Genomic DNA, 10,000 nt, shown 5'->3' with positions numbered 1-10,000 from the left:
GTGCTCCGAACGAAACGTCCTGATGACGGCGAGGAAGTAATAAAATAATATACATCCTTACGGGTAGCCTGAAGCGAATCGCAAACGAACGACAACGCGTCGATTGTGCGGCCATCGTTGCTCGCGCGACTAACGACGACCAGCCGAGAAGGCTGTAGTTTATCGCATCGATTTCATCGAGCAACCGATGGACGCTGCCGCGTTCGTTCGTAAATGAATGTTATACATACTCACGGATAGCCTGAGGCGAATAATCGCAAACGACGACGCGTCGATTGTGCGGCCATCGTTGCTCGCGCGACTAACGACGATCAGCCGAGACGGCTGTAGTTTATCGCATCGATTTCATCGAGCAACCGATGGACGCTGCCGCGTTCGTTCGTAAATGAATGTTATACATACTCACGGATAGCCTGAGGCGAATAATCGCAAACGACGACGCGTCGATTGTGCGGCCATCGTTGCTCGCGCGACTAACGACGATCAGCCGAGACGGCTGTAGTTTATCGCATCGATTTCATCGAGCAACCGATGGACGCTGCCGCGTTCGTTCGTAAATGAATGTTATACATACTCACGGATAGCCTGAGGCGAATAATCGCAAACGACGACGCGTCGATTGTGCGGCCATCGTTGCTCGCGCGACTAACGACGATCAGCCGAGACGGCTGTAGTTTATCGCATCGATTTCATCGAGCAACCGATGGACGCTGCCGCGTTCGTTCGTAAATGAATGTTATACATACTCACGGATAGCCTGAGGCGAATGATCGCAAACGACGACGCGTCGATTTTGCGGCCATCGTTGCTCGCGCGACTAACGACGATCAGCCGAGACGGCTGTAGTTTATCGCATCGATTTCATCGAGCAACCGATGGACGCTGCCGCGTTCGTTCGTAAATGAATGTTATACATACTCACGGATAGCCTGAGGCGAATAATCGCAAACGACGACGCGTCGATTGTGCGGCCATCGTTGCTCGCGCGACTAACGACGATCAGCCGAGACGGCTGTAGTTTATCGCATCGATTTCATCGAGCAACCGATGGACGCTGCCGCGTTCGTTCGTAAATGAATGTTATACATACTCACGGATAGCCTGAGGCGAATGATCGCAAACGACGACGCGTCGATTTTGCGGCCATCGTTGCTCGCGCGACTAACGACGACCAGCCGAAACGGCTGTAGTTTATCGCATCGATTTCATCGAGCAACCAATGGACGCTGCCGCGTTCGTTCGTAAATGAATATTATACATACTCACGGATAGCCTGAGGCGAATGATCGCAAACGACGACGCGTCGATTTTGCGGCCATCGTTGCTCGCGCGACTAACGACGACCAGCCGAGAAGGCTGTAGTTTATCGCATCGATTTCATCGAGCAACCGATGGGCGCTGCCGCGTTCGTTCGTATATGAATATTATACATACTCACGGATAGCCAGAGGCGAATAATCGCAAACGACGACGCGTCGATTTTGCGGCCATCGTTGCTCGCGCGACTAACGACGACCAGCCGAGACGGCTGTAGTTTATCGCATCGATTTCATCGAGCAACCAATGGACGCTGCCGCGTTCGTTCGTAAATGAATATTATACATACTCACGGATAGCCTGAGGCGAATGATCGCAAACGACGACGCGTCGATTTTGCGGCCATCGTTGCTCGCGCGACTAACGACGACCAGCCGAGAAGGCTGTAGTTTATCGCATCGATTTCATCGAGCAACCGATGGGCGCTGCCGCGTTCGTTCGTATATGAATATTATACATACTCACGGATAGCCAGAGGCGAATAATCGCAAACGACGACGCGTCGATTTTGCGGCCATCGTTGCTCGCGCGACTAACGACGACCAGCCGAGACGGCTGTAGTTTATCGCATCGATTTCATCGAGCAACCGATGGACGCTGCCGCGTTCGTTCGTAAATGAATAATATACATACTCATGGCTAACTTGAGGCGAATAATCGCAAACGACGACGCGTCGATTTTGCGGCCATCGTTGCTCGCGCGACTAACGACGACCAGCCGAGACGGCTGTAGTTTATCGCATCGATTTCATCGAGCAACCGATGGACGCTGCCGCGTTCGTTCGTAAATGAATAATATACATACTCATGGCTAACGTGAGGCGAATAATCGCAAACGACGACGCGTCGATTGTGCGGCCATCCGTTGCTCGCGCGACTAACGACGACCAGCCGAGAAGGCTGTAGTTTATCGCATCGATTTCATCGAGCAACCGATGGGCGCTGCCGCGTGCGTTCGCCCGATTGCGCGTGAAGTTACTGTTCGGAACCAAGAATATACGGGTGTATTATACCCGTTTGGTCGCAGCCACGCGCAAAGGCTTTTGAATGTACTGTACGCCCGGCCGTCGAACGATGGTTTTCCGTCATTCAGGAAACAAAAAGAAACTTTTGTCGTCGATATGGCGCGTTCAATCCTCCGTCGATACGCTGGTCGGAGGTGCGAACATCGAATATTTTTAAAGCAAAGAACAAGGAGCATTTTTAAATACAAAGAGAAAAATTGTAAATTGTATATGATTACCCTGAACGGTGGATCACTTGGCTCGTGGGTCGATGAAGAACGCAGCTAATTGCGCGTCAACGTGTGAACTGCAGGACACATGAACATCGACATTTCGAACGCACATTGCGGTCCACGGATAAAATTCCTGGACCACGCCTGGCTGAGGGTCGTTCACTTGTCCTAAAACTGCTTGCGTTGTTCTCAGATTCCCTAACCCCGCCGTCGTTTACCTCTCCTTTCGGGGAGATGGCGAAGAACGTTTCGGAGCCGGGTCGATGAAGAGAAAGGTATCAACGTACGAGCGAGAATTTGGGTATTTCGTTGGCGTTTGTCGCTGGACGTACGAAAAAGAATAAATATTATATATTATTGGCAAGTTTGCGCACCCCTTGCGTGGTGAGGCAGAGATCAGTCTGGACTCGCGCGAGTGTTTTACGGCGTCGTGCGTCGTGTTGTCTGGAGTATCATCACGACCGCCCGTTAAAGCACCGCTCCTACGATTTCTGACTTTGACGGCACTAAAAACCACTGTGGGGCGCAAATCGCGTTTCGTACAAATCTAATGATTACCGGCGCTCCCGACGTTGCCCGAAGTTAATAATTTATGCAAAGGAAAGAGAAAATAAAGCGTATACTAGTTTTGGAGCATAACAAAAAGGACACTGGAAAGAAATTTGACCAAACACTGATAATTATGATATGTAATATATGCCCTACCACGTGAAATTTGTGGTATCCGTCGGTCGTCGTCTTCCTCTCTGTTCGTTCGTACAGCCCCAGGGAAAAATGATAATTTATCAAACGAATCGGACGATCATCCTCTATGGAGAGGCTCGAACGAACACGACGAGAAGCGCGATACGAACGGAACCCAAAAGAAGGGATATACTCTGAGAAGTTGGTCGCCCCATGTCTCTCTTTGTTACGAATATGTATATCGATTGCGAGACCGCGCGTTTAGCCGGTCGTCCAGTCCACGAATGCTTTTCTTTCGAACTTACGGTGGACTTTGGTAGACTATCAAAGAATCAACGAAAATCGGATCGGGTAGTTCTATCATAGACACACACCGTGGTTCTTCTTTAATTTGAAAAGCGACGGAAGGACGTTAAAAGTAATCAGCCGGTTACGCCTAGCGAGCGTTTCGCATCGAACGAATGAAAAACTAAGACAGAAGGGAGACACTTTGGCGAGGCGCTAAAAACCCATCATTGATATCCTTTTCTCCGAGAAAGCAAAATGCTATTATATGCTATCGGAGGACGCGGAGAAGTAGGAGGTGGTGGTCGATTCCATATATACACCAGGTTCTTGTTGCTCCGATTCGTTACGGTGTACGATTTGTTTTTCTTTTTTTTTTTTTTTCAACTAACAAGTTTGTTCGACGACCTCAGAGCAGGCGAGATGACCCGCTGAATTTAAGCATATTACTAAGCGGAGGAAAAGAAACTAACTAGGATTTCCTTAGTAGCGGCGAGCGAACAGGAAAGAGCCCAGCACTGAATCCCACGGTTATTGCCGCAGGGAAATGTAGTGTTTAGGAGGATCCGTCTATCCCGTGACGTCGAACCGTGTCCAAGTCCATCTTGAATGGGGCCATTTACCCAAAGAGTACACCCCTTCGGCGAATAACCGGCGACGTAGTCGTGCACTTCTCCCTTTGTAGAACGTCGCGACCCGTTGTGTGTCGGTCTACGGCCTGGGCTATTTGCCTGTCGCGGTGGCATTCGTTCGCTCGCGGCAGAGGCTCGGTCGCCCGGCCGGCTGCACGACGGTACTCCGACGGTATCGGGCCGCAACCAATCCATTCTCGAATGGTATATGCGTCCAGGCCCGTCGCAAGCTCGGACAGCACCCGGAGCGTGTGGACGCAGCGCCCTCCCCGGGTCTGGCCAGCTGTTAGCAGACGGTGTCCTCGGACCGGCCAAGCTTCGAATTACCGGTCAGCGACGCTATTGCTTTGGGTACTCTCAGGACCCGTCTTGAAACACGGACCAAGGAGTCTAACATGTGCGCGAGTCATTGGGACATTGAAACCTAAAGGCGAAATGAAAGTGAAAGTCGTCGTAAGCGTCGACCAAGGGAGGATGGGCCGCGTCACGTCGCGGCCTCGCACTCCCGGGGCGTCTCGTTCTCGTTGAGAAGAGGCGCACCCAGAGCGTACACGTTGGGACCCGAAAGATGGTGAACTATGCCTGGTCAGGACGAAGTCAGGGGAAACCCTGGTGGAGGTCCGTAGCGATTCTGACGTGCAAATCGATCGTCGGAACTGGGTATAGGGGCGAAAGACTAATCGAACCATCTAGTAGCTGGTTCCCTCCGAAGTTTCCCTCAGGATAGCTGGCACTCGCTCGTTCATTCGTGAACGCGTGCGAGTTTCATCTGGTAAAGCGAATGATTAGAGGCCTTGGGGCCGAAACGACCTCAACCTATTCTCAAACTTTAAATGGGTGAGATCTCTGGCTTGCTTGAAATCATGAAGCCAAGAGACTAATTTGAATCAGAGTGCCAAGTGGGCCAATTTTGGTAAGCAGAACTGGCGCTGTGGGATGAACCAAACGCAAAGTTAAGGCGCCTAAGTCGACGCTCATGGGATACCATGAAAGGCGTTGGTTGCTTAAGACAGCAGGACGGTGGCCATGGAAGTCGGAATCCGCTAAGGAGTGTGTAACAACTCACCTGCCGAAGCAACTAGCCCTGAAAATGAATGGCGCTGAAGCGTCGCGCCTATACTCTGCCGTCAGCGGCAAGTGGGGAGGGACGCGCCATCCTCTCGGGGGTGGACCGCGTCCTCCATCAAGCTCTGACGAGTAGGAGGGTCGCGGCGGTGTGCGCAGAAGGGTCTGGGCGTGAGCCTGCCTGGAGCCGCCGTCGGTGCAGATCTTGGTGGTAGTAGCAAATACTCCAGCGAGGCCCTGGAGGACTGACGTGGAGAAGGGTTTCGTGTGAACAGCCGTTGCACACGAGTCAGTCGATCCTAAGCCCTAAGAGAAATCCTATGAAGATGAGGTGTCCTAAAAAAACGCAGCAAACGAAACGAAACGAAGTTATTACAAAGCTTAATCATCCACTTTGACTCGAACACGAGAAAAAACATACATATATATATATATTTATTATATTTATTATATTATATTATTAAGATCCATCATGGCAACAACAGTATAGTAGAGTTGTGTAAAAAAATATGTGTAAAAGCAATTTTTTTAAACGTTTTTTTTAACCAAAAAGAAAAACGAGTCACACAAGTGCGAAACGATTATAAAATAAAATAACTTGAGCGATGTGAGAGAGAGACACACACCCATCGGGCGAAAGGGAATCCGGTTTCTATTCCGGAACCCGGCAGCGGAACCGTATACCATTCGGGCCCTCGTAAGAGTAGTTCGTCGGGGTAACCCAAAATGACCTGGAGACGCCGTCGGGAGATCCGGGAAGAGTTTTCTTTTCTGTATAAGCGTTCGAGTTCCCTGGAAACCTCTAGCAGGGAGATAGGGTTTGGAACGCGAAGAGCACCGCAGTTGCGGCGGTGTCCGGATCTTCCCCTCGGACCTTGAAAATCCAGGAGAGGGCCACGTGGAGGTGTCGCGCCGGTTCGTACCCATATCCGCAGCAGGTCTCCAAGGTAAAGAGCCTCTAGTCGATAGATTAATGTAGGTAAGGGAAGTCGGCAAATTGGATCCGTAACTTCGGAATAAGGATTGGCTCTGAGGAGCGGGGCGTGTCGGGCTTGGTCGGGAAGCGAGTCTGGCTGACGTGCCGGGCCTGGGCGAGGTGAACGGCGTTGAACGGATTCGTTCGTTCTCGTCGGGATCTGAGTTTTTCTGCGACTGGGCCCAAGAGTAATGCTATTCAAACACCTGGAGTGGTGTAGTCCCCCAGGTGAGCGAGGGGCATAGGTCAATTGGGGCGGAAGTTATGGTGGCCGACCCCAAGACCTGGACCGAAAGGTCTGAAGGCTGATGCATCGCGCGCAGGCTCTGCCCTTCCCTCTGGGGTAATCCTGGTCGGTGTTGGACCAAGTGTACTTGGGACCAAAAGGCGCCACTGCGTCTCCCCTGTACAGCCAACATCCGGCGCCCGCCGCCGGGGTTAATTGGCGCAATACCAGTCATAGGCTCTGGTGAAAGGGGGTGCCCCTTATATGCATACCACCGCGCGTGAGCATACGCCCGTCTATGGCGGTCGTATGGACTCACGGGCCCCCGGTCCGAGTGAGGGCGCTTGCTGAGGCAAACTATTTGCTCGGACGTAAGGCGGAACCGTCCGGTGTGAGCACTTGCGTATTTGCGGGATGAGTAACCATGATGTCCTCTGAGCCAGGAGTATAGGCCTGAGTTCGGAGGAAGTACCTATGACTCTGCTCAAGCTAGCCAAATGCCTCGTCATCTAATTAGTGACGCGCATGAATGGATTAACGAGATTCCCACTGTCCCTATCTACTTCCTCGAGGGGAAACTCGAGCAAGCCGCCCTTGATTCGAGGAAATCTGAGGCAACGCTGAACGGGGCCGTGCAGAAGTCGATCCAGGCAAGCAGGTGCCTGGAACGAGCTGTGAAGAAGGCGGAGGCACCGCAACCAGTACTCTCCTATGCGGAGAAACTGAAAATGGGGTCAGCGAAGCTACCACGGGGCGTACCTCCGGTAATCGGGCCACCGAAGAACGTGGTCATGATTTTTCCTAATAAGGAAGACGGAGAGATACGGACGAGCGAGGAAGCAAGGGAGGCGGTATTCACGCTGGTGAACCCTAGGAAGAGGGGCATGCAGGTGAAGGCCGTCAGAAAAATTCACGGCAACGGAATTGCCGTGGAAACGACCACAGCGGAGGGAGCCCAAGCCCTCAAGGAGAGCGCAAAGCTGAAGGACGCAGGATTGACCGTGAAGACGCCGGTCAATAAGAATCCACGGATGCTGCTCTTCGACGTCCCGCGAGGAATGTCGGAAAAGGAGATCCGGGCAAGCCTCAGGAAACAGAATACGAGCGTATTCACCGAGGAAGAAGCGAGCGGAATCAAATTCTGCTTCCGCACGGGCAGGAAGGACGGGGAAGAGACCAACTGGGTGGTCGAGGTCTCCCCTAGTCTGAGGATCAAAATGGTCGAGGCCCATAAAGTGTTCCTCGGATGGAACGCGTGCAAGGTCCGGGATTACATCGCAATCAGCCGATGTTACAAGTGCCAGGGATTTGGCCACATTGCGAAGCACTGCCGCCAAAAGGAGGAGGTATGCGGCCACTGCACGCATACAGGACACTGCGCGAAGGCGTGTCCAAGGAAGAGCCAGCCTGCAGTATGCGTGAACTGCAGGCGCGCCGGCAAAAAAGGGGATCATGCCGCCTCCAGCACGGCCTGCCCAGGATACCAGAAGGCTCTCGAGAGGTCAGTAAGTAGAACCATTTATGGATAATAATCTACTTACAGATGGCCGAGGAATAACGATCCTGCAGCTTAACATGCAGCGGTCGAAAGTCGTGCCACACGAGGTCAGGCGACAAATGGAGGAAACTGATGCGGATATTCTGCTTATGCAGGAACCGTACAGTTTCAAAAGAGTTATCCCAGGTTTCGGGACGGGCGCTACGATAGTTTTTCACAACCATGCAGACGAACCGCCGCTCGCGGCCGTATGCGTGAGGAATAGAAAATTTTCCGTGCTCAAAATCGCAGACTTGTGCACAACGCATTGCGTCTGTGTTCAGCTCTCCGACGGTAGCACGGAACTGTACGTAGTGAGTCAATACTTTCCGCCGTCGGAAAATATTGAACTCGGGCTAGCCCACCTCGACACAGTACTAACAAGGCTAAGGGGGAAAAGAATTATAATAGGCGCGGACGCGAACGCGAAGTCGCATGTATGGAACAGTAGAGTCACCGACGAACGTGGGGAACTACTAGAGGAATTACTCATTAGACATAACTTGTTGGTACTAAACGAGGCGGGACATCCCACCACGTTTGAGAATACGCGAGGATCGTCGAACATCGACGTCACTCTCGCGACCTGGGAAGCTATACCGCTCGTACACGGCTGGAAAGTGTACGAGGACGGAACCTCCAGTGATCATAGAATCCTGGAGACGCGCCTGAACCTCGGCACGCGAAGAGGACAGCCGCCGCCCCTACAGCCACGGTACAACACCAGGAAGGCCGACTGGAACAAGCTCCAGAGGACACTCATCCAGGAGAAGCGCTCCTTGACGAACGCCGACCTAAACAGTCGGCAGGACGTCGAGGCAATGGCGGAAACCATGGAGCGGGCAATATTGACCGCCTGCGAAGCGGCAATGCCCAAAAAGAAATGGCACCAGAAATCTGTACCGTGGTGGACAGAGGAATTAACAAGGATGAAGAGGGCAACGTACAGAGCAAGAAGACTGTATCAGGGGACACACGATCCCCCGACGAGGGAGATACTTAAACAGGAATACCGACGGTTCAGGAGAACCTATACAAAAAAGGTGACGAGCGAGAAGAACCGCTCATGGCGCCAGTTCGTCACCAGCCAAGGGAACCAGGAAGTCTGGGGTGTCGCAACGAAAACATCCCTGGGGAAACTCAGGAGGGAGGAAGCCACTTCCTCGATCAAACTGCCACACGGGGGTCATACGACCTCGTGGAGATCAACCGCGGAAGCGATGTTGACGGCGCTCGTCCCGGAGGACGACACGGAGACAGACACCCCAGAACAAGCAAGGACACGCCTGGAAGTCCGAATCCAGCCAACAACGGAGGACAGCCCCCCATTCCAGTGGGAAGACCTGAGTGCCGCTGTAACGCGCCTCAGAAAAGGTAAATGTCCGGGGCCGGACAGGATCGAGGTGGAAGTTATCCAGAAATCCTGGGGATGTCTCCACGAGGAGCTCCTCAGGCTCTGTAACGGATGCCTCGAATGGGGAGTATTCCCAGCTCGTTGGAAGGTGGGTACCATCATTACAATACCCAAGGGTCCGGACAAGGATAGGAGTAACCCGAAGTCGTATCGGCCAGTTTGCCTGCTTTCAATGGTAGGGAAGCTGCTCGAACGACTGATGGCGAACAGACTCGCGAGTATTTTCCTCGATCATGACCTAACCTCCGACCGACAATACGGGTTTAAACCTGGACGGTCGACGGAGGAGGCGATCGTTAAATTTCGTAGTATTCTTAGGGAAAGGGAATTCGCGGAGGCAAAATACGTGATTGCGATAGCGTTCGATATCTCGGGCGCTTTCGACAACGTATGGTGGCCAAATGTCCTGTACGAACTCAAGAGAAGGGACTGCCCACGAAACCTATACAGGCTAGTGGAAAGTTACTTCTCGGAGAGGGCAGTACAGATCGTGGGGAAACATGATTCAGTCCGGAAACCCGTTACCAGAGGCTGCCCGCAGGGCTCGATATTGGGTCCAAGTTTTTGGAACCTAATTTTCGATGACCTGCTGGCGGTTCTCACATCCGACGAGCTGGAATGTGAACC

The 10,000-nt window shown here is 52.4% G+C and overlaps 1 non-coding gene and 1 pseudogene across 1 annotated transcript; both read left to right on the top strand.

Moving 5' to 3' along the window:
- Nucleotides 1-2,557: 2,557 nt before the first annotated feature.
- LOC143341547 (5.8S ribosomal RNA) lies at nt 2,558-2,712 on the top strand. The gene has a single exon (XR_013079646.1). It is a non-coding gene; the product is annotated as a 5.8S ribosomal RNA (ribosomal RNA).
- A 1,215-nt stretch (nt 2,713-3,927) lies between these two features.
- Nucleotides 3,928-10,000, top strand: part of LOC143341529 (large subunit ribosomal RNA) — a 10,383-nt pseudogene continuing 4,310 nt past the window's right edge.

This window comes from Colletes latitarsis, chromosome 4 (genome assembly GCF_051014445.1).
Source record: "Colletes latitarsis isolate SP2378_abdomen chromosome 4, iyColLati1, whole genome shotgun sequence".
Classification (NCBI taxonomy): domain Eukaryota; kingdom Metazoa; phylum Arthropoda; class Insecta; order Hymenoptera; family Colletidae; genus Colletes; species Colletes latitarsis.
The sequence above is the reverse complement of the archived record's forward strand: the minus strand, read 5'-3'. Positions and strand labels throughout refer to the sequence as shown.